Raw genomic sequence first — 13,187 nt, forward strand, 5'->3', positions numbered from 1 at the left:
CAAAGCTGCAGTGACAGCTGCTTTCCATGTTCATCTGCAGCAGCCTGCAGGGCCTGACTGCAGCTGCATAAATGGGGGCCGTCGGCAATAACCAGGCGTCTGAGTCTGCAAAGACGTGACGGGAGTTTTGAGAGAAAGTCCCGAGAACGACCGCAGAGTTGAATAGACAGTTTCAGACGCCTGCAGCAGCTCTGAGGCATGTGCGGGCGACTGCGAGGCGCTGCAGACGGCTTCCTGCAGCGTGTCTGTCTGCGCGCGCTCCACATGGGCGACACACAGCCAGGTGGCAGAGGACCAGTCACTGAGCAATCAGAGCGGTGCAGGGAGACAGAGATGCTACACACCTGCCAGCATCCATCAGCATCAGCGCCTCACACTCGTCCGTTCACATTCCTGTCAACACCAGGAGAGGAGGAGGAGCAAAACCTGCCGCTTCAACCGAAACATTTATGCCCCCTCCAAAGAGCCGTCGGAGGAAACCACAGGTTTGGAGTGAAGTTTAAAGATGCATTTGGCTAAAAGTGAGCTTGTAAATATTCTACATCAGTCAACCAGCACCTTCAAAGGTGCATGGCGTTGTCACACAGCGTCTGCAGAGCCGCTATTGCTCCTCCGGATTACTTTTCTTTTTTACCTACTCCTTCTTTTGCCTCCTTGGACCAACATATGGTTCCTCATCATCTTCTCCTCCTCGTGTCTCAGCGAAGGCAGAGGACTCTATTTGTCTTTATCTGTTTAAAATATGAACCTCAAACTGCAGGTGTGTGAGTCTCTGTGAGACACAGGAGGCCTGGATTTGGCTCTGTCACCCAAAACGTGCGTCTATCCATCCGGACTCTGGAAATCAGACTCTCAGCAGAGAAAAGTCGTGCTCCGATCATCTCCTGATCTGTTTCCAAAGTTTTCCCATTTGTCTTTTCATTATGATGACGCTGTTTTGAGCCAACATCCAAAAACCCGTGTCGTTTTCTGGGACATAGTTTCTGCAGAGCGGCAGGAGTTCATTAGAAATTCACCTCTGAGTTAAGGGCGGGACTGTTGGTGCAGAGCAACCCCGCCCCCTTCCCACCGCCCAGCAGACTTTCTATATCATAAATAAGATCTTTTTCAAACGTACTTTTTTTGTCTGCTCCTGATTCACATTGATTTGAATAAAGAAATTCTCAGAAATGTAATTTAGGCTTAATTTCTTAACCCTTTGTAGTCAAGGGTCTTTCTGAGCATTTTTTTAACTAGAATTTTATCTAATCATTTATCTTTAAAAAGGTTTTCATAGCAATTCTTGATATCCAGATTTTTTTTACAGATATTTTTCATTATTTTACACAATATTTCCTCAATAAAAACTGTCCAAAAAGTCAATTTCAGGGGCTAAATGTGGTAAAAACTGACGTCAAACAGTTTTTATGTTTTATAAAAAAGGTCAAACTTGTAGGGCCTTAATTAAATTATATAATTTCAAAATCAAAGCAAAGACAAGCTGGAAACAATGTGAAAAACAAGCAAACCTCCATGAACTGTACAGTCTTCTTATGAATTTTTGTGCGTCATCACTCTTGTCTTATTTTTGAGCCAAATTCTTTTTTTGAAACCTTCCTCTTAAATTTTGAGTGAAAACTGTGATAGTGGGGGGGTTGGTGTAATTTGCACGCCATGGTAAACAGCCAATGAAAATGGCAAATTGTCTGGCGAGTTCAAAGACTACGAAGGTTCAATAGGCTCCGTGCACGAAAGTAAGGAGTTCACAAGCTTTCTCTCAGCGAAACACCGTCTATGCATGACGTAACCCAGAGCAGCAGTGACACACGATCGGAATGACCGTTTACATGAACAACGATCGGTATAACCCAGCTATCTCGATCGGAAAGAAATTTTGATCCGAACGAGTCTGACCGGGGCAAAGTATGACGAACGGCGTGTTTACATGACGCATTTTCTTTCCGATTGCTGCAAATACGAAACACGACTCGTCTTGCTTGGGGTGAAGTCCCCCCGCCGTGTTCACCATCCATTCGGCTCTCACCGACACATCTACTGGAAAGCTATGAAAGCTTATATTAGTACTGTTGTACTTTGACAAATTCGCACACGGGTACACAACAGTGTTGTGATGTCATTGTCACGCGTTGAAACAACAAACGCCTCTCTTTTACCCGAAATCCGCTCCTTTTTACTCAAAACTAGCAACTCAACAAAACTCCCCACGACAATAACACGACCAACAGGAAGTTGTCGGCCTCACACTCGAAACACGGAAGTTAACCGGAAGTTCTGTCGTGCACGTAGTCTATTTCTGTCCTCCATCATCATAAAAAATGCCACAAGAAGATGTTAAAAGCAGCATTTTCATCAGACTTTAAAGAGTTTCTTTGTGGCGGCAGACGTTTCGGTAAAGTCTGCTTCCTGTTTGCCTCTGGAGGACTTGTTTGTGAAGTTTTGTCTGACTTCCTTCTGAATCCTCGCTCGAATGCAGTTTGAACAGATGAAATAATCCACTCCTAAGTGGTTTGTTAATCTGAGCGACGCTGTGTGTGTTTTGAATGTCACAGAATGAATTATGCAGCCTCATTTCAACGGACTGCAGGAGCGTCTGTCTGGAGTTTGCTCTGCAAACCTGACATCTGTCTGCGTGTGGGTCAGAAAACTCCACTTTCTGCTGAGAGGCTGTCTGTGTGCAGACAAAAGCAGAAAGCCCCAACGCCTCTCTGTGTGTTCATGCTAATTCTCTGCAAACCAGGCCCAGAGAATCCTTTAATTAGACTCAAACTGGGACTTCCTCATCCATTTTGTAATTCAGTATCACTCTTAATTATCTGTGGCATTATCATTCCACTGAAGGACCGCGCGCGTGTGTGTGTGTGTGTGTGTGTCTGCGTGTGCGTGTCACCCAGCAGACTAAAGGGTAGATAAACACACGCTTTCCTGCACAGGAGCAGAATTATTCATGAGCTGTCACGACGTGTTCCCGGCCCAACGACACACACGTGTAATTGGAATAACGATGCTGGAATTGGGATACTCGTGCGTGCAAACACACTGATGATGACGGTAAACAGTGAGTGAAGAAGATCCTCGCTAATGCTGGTTTGGATCTGGCTCCAGCATTACACTGTGCAGTCATAATAAATGAGCTGTAATGAGTTTAAACTGTCAGCGTCTTTCTGATTCCTCTGATTATTCCTGTTTACAGATGGAAAACTCGAGGAATTGGACGGGCTTGCAGAGTTTGATGCTTTGGCAGCAGGACACTGGCACATCCACAAACAAGGTTTTCCTTATCCACTCCTTTATTTTAACCACTACAAGTCCCAGAAGTAAAAAACAAATTGGGATAAAACTGCGTGTAAGGATACAAATATCTGTTCTTAAGAGATGGACTCAAGGATTTTTATCCTCGAGTTCAGTCTAAGATTCATTCTGAACATTCAACATTAAAGAATCAGAGGAATGAAAAACCAAATTACACAAATGCAAGTCATGAAGAATGAAGACAAGAGGGGATAAAAACAAAAGTGATTAGAGTATGTTAGTTATAAAGTCAGTGACTGAGGACTTGATGTTACCTTCTGACAGAACAAAGGAACAAACAAACTTTGTCCTTTTGGAAAAAGAATAGACAAACACAAACATAAAAAGACCAAAATCCATCCTGATAGTATGAGCAGGAATGCTGGGTAAATATAACAGTAATGTGAATATTCCAAAATAAAATAAAAATCCGAAAAGGGGAAAGTTCATCAACAAAGTTCAAAAAGCTTTAACATATTTAATGCTTCATAAAAATAGTTTCAAGAGCTTGAAAAATATGAAAATATTTGTTATATACATATTTTTAAAATATGTAAAAAATAAAAAATAAATTATTAAAAGGATGTTAAAAATGCTTTCAAAATAAAAAGAGATTACAATACTTTGAAAATGTCAAAAGGTTCATTAAAAATGGTTTTAAAATACTTTAAAATGTTAATTAAAAATGTTGCATTAATAAACTATTTAATGCTTCAAAATATGGAAAAATGTTAATTAAATGGGTTTAAAACCCATGAGTTCCTAAAAAGGGTTTAAAATGTTTAAAATAATAACAATGTAGTAGATTAATGCTGTTTAAATGTAATTTTAGTATAGTCTGAAGTTTTTAGGAATTTGTCTGTTGGGGGAGAGCTGAGTTGATATTTTTTTTTAACTGTTGCTATGTAGAAAAGGGGCGGGTCATGTTTATGTTATTCTTAAATTGATTGGATGCTGAAAAAAGAGGAAGTGAAAATTGGAGGGAGATGACGTCATCAGGGCGACGATAGTGGAGCAGCGGCAGAGCGGCGATGGCGCGAAACTAAGTAGAAACCGTTAAAAAACGCAGCAAATCATTTACGTGTTTAAAAAAAACATTGAAGTGAGTTAAAATGACACAAACCTACGGATTTAAATGTTGTTTAGTGCTTTAAGGGTGTGAGTTTGCTCGGGAGATCAAGTTAGCTTAGCTTAGCTTACTTGTTGTTGTGGGAAAACCGGGACCGCGAGAGGACGGGAGCCCAGAGTGGACCAGGCAGACCGTCACTGGCCATCCGTCCGGACCGGTTCTGAGTGAGTTTATCTGGACTTCACGGCCACAAACCGACCTGGAGCTTTAGAAAACTCTGGGCTTATAATAAAACACAACACATTTTTGTGCTTTATGGTACCTTTGTTTGACACACACTAATGGTTAATCAGAATCAGAATCAGAATCACTTTATTTGCCAAGTACAGCGCATGTACAGGGAATTTGACTTCGGTTACTTGTGCTCTCGTGCAAACTAGCAAGGTAAAAGGATAAATAATAAAGGGATAAATAATATAAAAGAAGGTAAGTGTAAGGTAGCTGTATGAATAAATAAACATAACTGAATAAGGAAATAGATTGAAATAACAAGACAAAAAGATAAAAAATAAAAAATTAAAAATGCAGCAGCAGTAATTCCAGTTGGACAGTTTATGTGATTGTACAGTGTCCTTGAGTAGTCTGGAGTCAGGTGTTCATAAGAGTGACAGCTCGGGGGAAGAAGCTGTCTTTGTGGCGAGTGGTTTTGGTTCGCAGTGTCCTAAAGCGTCGCCCTGACGGGAGGAGGCTAAAAAGGCAGTGTCCAGGATGGGAGGGGTCTTTTACGATCCTGCCAGCCCGCTTCCTGGCACGGGATCGGTACAGGTCCTGAATGGGGAGAAGGCTGGAACCAATAATCCTCTCAGCAGATCTGATGATTCTCTGAAGTCTGTTTCTGTCGTGTCTGGTAGCTGAACCAAACCAGACCGTGATGGATGTGGTCAGGACAGACTGGATTATTGCAGTGTAGAAAATGGTCAGCAGCTCCTGAGGCAGGTTGAACTTCTTGAGTTGTCGCAGGAAGTACAACCTCTGCTGAGCCTTTTTCCGGAGTGAGTCAATGTGAGCGGTCCACTTAAGGTCCCGTGAGATGGTGGACCCCAGGAACCTGTGTGAGTCTGTTGAAGGGACAGTGCTGTTGAGAATTGTGAGTGGGGGGGGAGTGGAGGGGTTCCTCCTGCAGTCCACTGTCATCTCCACTGTTTTGAGTGGGTTCAGCTCCAGGTGGTTCTGGCTGCTCCAGAGGACTAGCCGCTCCACTTCTCCTCTATATGCAGTCTCATCACCGTCCCGGATGAGCCCAATGACTGTGGTGTCGTCTGCAAACTTCAAGAGTTTCACAGAGGGGGCTCCTGATCTGCAGTCATTGGTGTAGAGGGAGAAGAGCAGAGGGGAGAGAACACACCCCTGGGGGGCGCCAGTGTTCAGGATCCGGGTGCTGGATGTGAAGCGACCCAGTTTTACCTGCTGCCTCCTGTCGGTGAGGAAACTGATGATCCACTGACAGGTGGGGAGAGGCACGGCGAGCTGGGACAACTTCTGGTGGAGGAGCTCTGGGACGATGGTATTAAATGCAGAGCTATAGTCCACGAATAGGACCCGTGCGTAGGTGTCTGCAGAGTCCAGGTGGTGCAGGATGTAGTGGAGAGCCATGTTGACTGCGTCGTCCCCTGACCTGTTTGCTCTGTAGGCAAACTGCAGGGGGTCTAGCAGAGGCTCTGTGATGACCTTCAGGTGGTTCAGCACCAGTCGTTCGAAGGATTTCATGACTACCGAGGTCAGGGCGACTGGTCTGTAGTCATTTAGTCCTGTGACTGGGGACTTCTTGGGGACTGGAATGATGGTGGAGAGTTTGAGGCATGCAGGGACCACACACATCTCCAGGGAGCTGTTGAAGATCCTGGTGAAGATGGGAGCTAGCTGGTCAGCACAGACTTTCAGGCAGGAGGGAGAGACTCCATCGGGTCCTGGAGCCTTCCTGATCTTCTGCTTCTGGAACTGTTGACGCACATCTCGTTCACAGATCGTCAGTGCGGATGAGGGGGCAGGTGTGGGGGAGGTTGGGATTGCGGGTAGATCCTGTGTGATGGAGATGGTGGCTGAGGGGGAAGGTGATGTTCTTTCAAACCTTGAGTAGAAGTCGTTAAGCTCCTCAGCCAGGTGGTAACTGTCTGAGGGGCGGGGGGATGGTCTCCGGTAGTTGGTGATGGTCTGCAGGCCTTTCCAAACTGCAGAGGAGTCGTTGGCAGAAAACTGGTCCGTCAGCTTTGCAGTGAAGGACCTCTTTGCAGCCTTGATCTCCTTTGTTAGCTTGTTTCTAGCCTGTTTATACCGGTCCCGATCTCCACTCCTGTAGGCCTCTTCTTTGTCCTGACGTAGTTGCCTCAGTTTAGCAGTGAACCATGGTTTGTTGTTGTTGAATGTGCAGAAGGTTTTAGTCTCCACACACATGTCCTCACAGAAACTGATGTAGGATGTGACAGTGTCAGTGAGTTCATCCAGGTCTGAGGCAGCAGCCTCGAAGACGCTCCAATCAGTGCAGTCAAAGCACTAATGATGAAAAAAGGATATACACTAGTAAATGTAAAAAAACACACATAGTTCTTTAAGCCAGTTTAGCTCGTGCTGGTTTGCGGCGCCTTCCGTCCGTGAAACCCGGGTTCGACTCCGGGCTGCTCCCTGTTCCCTTCTCTACCTCTGCCGGTTCCAAGCCCGGTTTGAGAAGGTTGCGTCAGGAAGGGCATCCGGCGTAAAACATTGCCAAATTTACCATGCGACTCGTTCGCTGTGGCGACCCCTGATGGGAGAAGCCGAAAGTGGAAGAAGGAGTTCTTTAAGATGAGAAAAAAACATCACAAGGTTGGTTTGTAATTATTGGGTTTTATCATAGCTAATAAGTCCAATAGAAACAGTAAAGTAAAAAATAGTCCTTTCTAGGGCTGCCTGATATGAGGAAAACTCGCGATATGCGATATTGGTGATTAATATCGCGATAACGATATAATTTGCGGTATATAAACAAATAGCAAAACAATCAAAAACACCATTTCGATTTTACTGCAACAGTTTAACAATTATACTTCAAATGACCCTCGTTGACGTAGGAGGCAAACATCAAACATATAAGGGCTCATCTGATTGATCAACAACGTAAACGGGTCCTTCCGATTGGTTAAATGCATAAAGGGATTCATTTCATTTGTTCACTATTTCAGGCTGCCATGAGTTTGTTTTTGTACATTTGAGGTAACCATTTATTGCGATTTTCTCCGTCTTTTGCAGTATGCATATTGCACAGCTTGATCTTGCGATAACGATAAATGTGCGGTATATTGTGCAGGCCTAGTCCTTTCCAAAATGAAAGTGTCTAAGCGCACATAATTTTTGGGGATATTACGTGTGTAATCCTAATATTAGGGTTACGGTTGCAGAGATGGTTAAACCACTGAATAGTTCCTGAGCGGCTGTTTCTGCAGCTCACCGCTCTGGATCAGAGAACACGCTTCACACACTTAACAGATGATGGGACTCGTTTTAAGTTTGTTTTAAATACGTGTGACCAACATCAAAATGCAGCCTTGGACGCACTTAAAATATGTTTTGTGCTGGTTGCACATAAATACGTGCGAATACCATCAGCTTTTAAAAAGATTAATAGTTGTCAAATTAAAGTCAGGAGTAGCTGTCACAGCAATCTCTGGCCTTTTTCTGTCTATTTGTTTAAGGGCAGATATTATTTGTATGTATTTACGTGCGACCAAGCTCAGGAACCGGTAGAAATTCACGTAATACGCACGGCATAGATGCTCATCGCTGTCTTGCAGCACATATTTCAAGTTAAAGTGCCTTTAGCTGTCATGCACCAAGGTGAGGAACCGTGTATTTAGAAAATGACATGTGATGGTCATTGTATACGTTTTCCACCTAGCAGACGTTTCCAAACGTCTTCATGCTTCCTGCTACTTCAGATCAGCGTGGCTGTTTGTCTGTCCTCCACACGTGGAGCTGACAGCCTCTTCTGTCTTTGGAAAGACCGTCTGTGTTCCCACTAAAGGGAATCCTACCAGAGCTCTCTTGTTTGGTCCAAACACGAGTTCAGGTGAATTTTTACACCTGCAGAACCTAGAGGACCATCAGAGGAAAGCAGAACTGGATCTTTTCAGAACTAGAACCTGATCAGACTAGGACCAAGTCTTAATCAGGCAAATCTCAGCAGCTTGTTCACAAAGACCAACATCTTTCCAGGATCCAAAAACACCTTTTTTGGAAAAGTGCTGGTTTCAGGTTGGGATTGATTTGATGCTGCAGCTCATTCTTGACCAAACTGTGATTCTCCTAAAGTTGAGATGTTCTTGCAGATCACAGACCTGCTGCTTCCTTATTTAAAGTATTTTTGTATCGTTCTATCAAGCATTTTTAGAGGTTTCTAGTCACTTTGAGTGGAAAAAATGTGACAGGAAAGAAAAGCTAGAGTCAACCCAGTTCCTGTGAAGATGATCAACTGTCCTTTACTCTGCCGGCGGATTAATGAGTTGTAGTGAGGCTTTCTGGATCTGTGGAAGTGGAACTGAGGAGTGACACGGAGCTGCAGGTCTTCAGTTTCCAGCTCCCACTGCTAAATTTAACCTCAGAAGAACTGGAGCAGTGGAGAGGAGTGCAGGAGGAACAGACTTCCTCCTCTCTCTGCGGCCTCGTCTTCCTCTCTGTTCCTGTCTGTTTGTTCTCCTAACAAGCCCTCATTTGCTGCTCCGTCCCTGTGGACGGCAGCCGCCTCATGTTTGAATAATGACGGAAAAGGGACGCCTAATAACGCCCCCCTGCCTTGTCTGTTCCTCCGTGCTCCTTCCTGCAGGACCCCCCCACAGACCCTTCAGCCCACATGTTCCTGCATCAGATGATGAATCGCTGCAATGGATTTCAGGCTGTGAAAACAAACTGTTGCTCTGTGTGTGGGTGTGTGTGTGTGTGTGTGTGTGTGGGTGGGGGGGGGGGTGGGGTGTGTGTGTGTGTGTGTGTGTGTGTGTTAAGTGCAGGATTCTTGAAGGTTTTGTATTCACTCTAAGTATTGTCACAGAGACAAACATCTTCTTTTCTTCTGGATGTTTTCATAATTATAATTCCTCTCAGCTGCTGTTGTCCAAACAGAAACATCTCAGAGGATCCAGATGTGACTGAAGTAAAGATTAAAGCTATTTGCGTACTTAGAAAGTCAGGAGGAGCCCAACTCTGGACCAGATCCAGATCCAATCTACAACGGACCAGGACCAAACCTGGATCCAACTACCAAATTTGGTTTGGAACAGGGTTGACTTTGGTACGGGTTATGACCAAACTTGGATTGAACCGGAATCAATATTGGTTTAGGTTAAATTTGGATCGTCCTGAATTGAATTAGGATTGCACTGGGATTAAATTTAGGATGAACCATAGTATAATATGGATCAGACCAAACTGAATTTGCTTTGGACCTAGACCAAAATTTGATGAGATCAAATTTGCATCATACCTGGATTGATTTTGGATTGGACAGTGACTGAACATAGATTGGACCGGGCCAACTGTGCCGTAAAGTTTGTTCCTTGAATGTCATTATCTTCTGCATGTCAGCTTTCTCTGCTGGGAAGACCAATGTAACCGTGGAGTTTTTTAAATATACGTCTGTATTTTCTCACAAAGACACCCCTCACTCCTTCACGCCGTATTTTTACATCATTTTAAAGTCATTCATTTGAAGGTTTTCTTTTCCAAAACCTTTTTGTTCTGTCACAGTTCATTTTCTCTGAGATGTTTGTGAAAAAGTCCTCCATACGTGCGCCATATTCACCAGAGGAATTCAGCCTATAGGCTCAGAAGCCCCGCCCACTCTATCGTAATGCTTAGCGGTTCTGTCTGTGGTGGTTTTCTCCCCATCGCAGGACCCTGAGGTGTTTGTGGTGAATGAGGCACAGCAGAGACCTTGCTGTCACAGAGGGGGGGTCTTCATGTTGTTGTTGTTGGGGGGGGGGGCTTCAGCTGAATCCATTGGTTTGTTTGTCCTCCTGCGATTATGTGAACTCTCTGCATGGAGCCGTTTCCAGAGGTGTCCCATCACCACATAATTGCTTGGTTGTGTTTGCGCTGGAGGCCTGTGATTGATGCTGGCAGATGCGGCCCCCCCCCTCACACACACCTGCAAAGCCCCATCTCATTCCGAGGCGGTGAGGCCCGAGGGACGCGACTGTCGCCGGCTGAATTTTAAAGGAGGGACGGCGGTATCTGTTCAGATCTCGCTCTGATGTGACGGAGAGCGATGGCGCCTCGCGCGCCCCCACCTCGTTCGCTGGGAGGACGGAAAACTCACAGGTGACAGCTGATGGAGTTGGCAGGAGGTGAAAGGAGGTGGTGAAGAGGAGGTGAAGGGTGAGCTGGTCTTCATCCTCAGAACCAATCGTGTGGATTCTTTGCATCACTGATCTGTTTGGTGACACCATTTGGGTCTGAGGAGGAACCGAAGCTCCGTTTGTTCCCTCTGAACCCGCGTTCTGTTGAAGTTCTGGAAACACAAACGTCTTTTTCAGCAGAGATGGAGCCACAGGCGTCTGCCAGAGTCACAAAGTCTGTTTCTGTTTTGTCTAGAGACACTGGTTTCAGGCATGTGAGCGAGCTCATTTCTTGATGTAAAACTTTATTTAAAATGACAGGGCGGAGTCTCAGCCTTACAAAAGTCCTGTGCGGGAGCGGTCAGCCCAGGTTGTACTTTGATTTGCTGTTGTGGTGCTCTGGAGTGTCTGCAGGACGTTTCCTCGTCACTCTCTGGTTTCCGCTCTGCTTCCATCTGCTGCAGCTTGATGGATGCGCTCCACGTCCTTCTCCATGAGCGTCGAGGAGGCCAAAAGCCGTGTAATTGCAGGCCGATTAACAGCGACAGAATGACTAATGCTGACCTCCTCCCATTTTCTCCCTCTGCTCCTCCACCTCTCCTGCACCTTTTTTCATTTTCCATCTGTTATGACCCCCCCTCGTGAATGTTTCTGGCCTTTGTTTTCCACTTTGTTTTGCTCCGTGTCTGCTTTGACCCGCTCCTCTTCCTCTTGAACCCTGACCTTCAGGAGCACGGAGCGGCTGACGTTGTTTCCCGCCGCTGCAGACTCGCTGATGCGGCTGTTTCCTTGTGGGCCGTGCAGATGTTCCTCTAATCACGGCGCAGACGGGTCAGCGAGTGGGAGTGGGAACAAAAGGGAACGCTGAAATCTGCCTTTTGTTGCTGCTGATGGAGGAGGCTGACCTTCTATGAAGGCACAAAGCAAACAGTGGAGTAAATGGATGTGGAGACATTTATCACCGCACCGCTGAGCTGTCATATACAGATGCCTCCTCTTCAGCTGATGGACCAACAAGCTCTTCAGATGTGCAGCATCAGCAGCACGTTGGCGGGGGGGTGGTGGTGGTGGTGGTGGGGTGTTAGTTCAGGAGCAACCAGGAGTCTGGGAGGCTTGGCAAATATCAACCATCCACATTTTAAGATCATTAGTTTCAAACTTTTCGCTCTTTGACCTTCACAGAAGATCCCATCTTGCCCTTCTTTAAACTAAAAAGCCCCCCTACAGGCTGCTCTCAGACCAGTGGATCTGAACCATTACCGGATCGGACCGGACCCCTGACTGCTCTGTTCTGGTGGAAGAGCTGCAGAGTCGTGAACACCAGGTTGTCTGTGTTTTTCTCACCTATCCGCTGTTGTCGGGGAGCCTCCGGTCCTCAGCTCTGCTCCTCCTGCTGGCAGAAGCTCCTCCATGAGATTCCTGACAGGATGTTTCCTCCCGATGGAGAGGAACCGATCTTACAGTGACTCTGTGGTTTTCTGGATCCCTCCCTGGCAGAGCGGTTCTGTTCCAGCATATGTTCATATTCTGTGTCGTGCTCGTGGCGTCGGGTTTGAGATACTTTGGGGGTTTTGAAACGTTTTATCGTGCAGACAGAGAGGCACTGGAGACACGGATCTGCCACAGATCCATCTTCTGGATTATTTCTGTTTGAGTTTCCACTCTGATGCCACTTCTCCACACAGCTCATTTATAACAGCCACACACTCTTTCCAACTGCTCACTACAACAAGTGATGTATACATTTTAACCTGTGAAAGTCTGCGTGTCCCTCCAAGGGAAGCTGTCCCACCCCTCCATGAATCTGTCCCACCCTGCCGGGTTTATGACCTGCCGTCAAAACGGTGTGTTCGTTCACGTGGGGGGGTTTCTGAAAAGGCGGGACAGGTGGATGACCAGATCTACACAGAACATCGGCTACTTATGAGACCCCTGAACCCAGATTCAGATTGTGTCTGAAAACATGTGAACTGGAATAATCCTGATCATGTGGACCATCCGGGATGTTCTTTTATTCTGACTGGGTCAACTTTTACTCCTCCTTGTACTCCTGCTGCCCTTCTGGGGTGGCGTGCATCATAAGGGGGGAGGAAGGTGACATTACATGTTGGTTTTAAAAAATAAACTACTTTTGTGAGCTTGTTTATGCGTTATTAATGGCTCCTTACAGTGTTTAATTTGACTCCATTAATGATTGAGGAAAGGTTTTAATTAGTAAAGCTGCCCGTACGGTTGAGCCTACAAAAGCTGGGAGGACAGATGAATTAAACCTGATTGGACGTTGCTGCTGTTCTGCTGTCTGCTCCTACAGCTTTAAAACACAAAGCTTCATAAAAACACAACCTGCATGTGAAAGAAAGAAAACCCCTTTACTGCTTTTCCTTTCCCCCTCCATGTTCAGACCTGTGGAAAGCAAAGCTGCAAGCAGCTCCAGGGATCCAGTAGGCCTCATGCAGCCAAACCCACATGTC

The 13,187-nt window shown here is 45.7% G+C and overlaps 1 long non-coding RNA gene across 1 annotated transcript; it reads left to right on the plus strand.

Annotated features, from left to right (window-relative positions):
- Positions 1 to 4,122: 4,122 nt before the first annotated feature.
- On the plus strand, positions 4,123 to 12,857 carry LOC144996710 (uncharacterized). Its single transcript, XR_013659567.1, has 2 exons — positions 4,123 to 4,581; positions 11,446 to 12,857. It is a non-coding gene; the product is annotated as an uncharacterized LOC144996710 (long non-coding RNA).
- The last annotated feature ends 330 nt before the right edge of the window (positions 12,858 to 13,187 follow it).

Source organism: Oryzias latipes, chromosome 12 (assembly GCF_053564925.1).
Source record: "Oryzias latipes strain Hd-rR chromosome 12, Olatipes_Hd-rR_3.1".
Lineage (NCBI taxonomy): Eukaryota > Metazoa > Chordata > Actinopteri > Beloniformes > Adrianichthyidae > Oryzias > Oryzias latipes.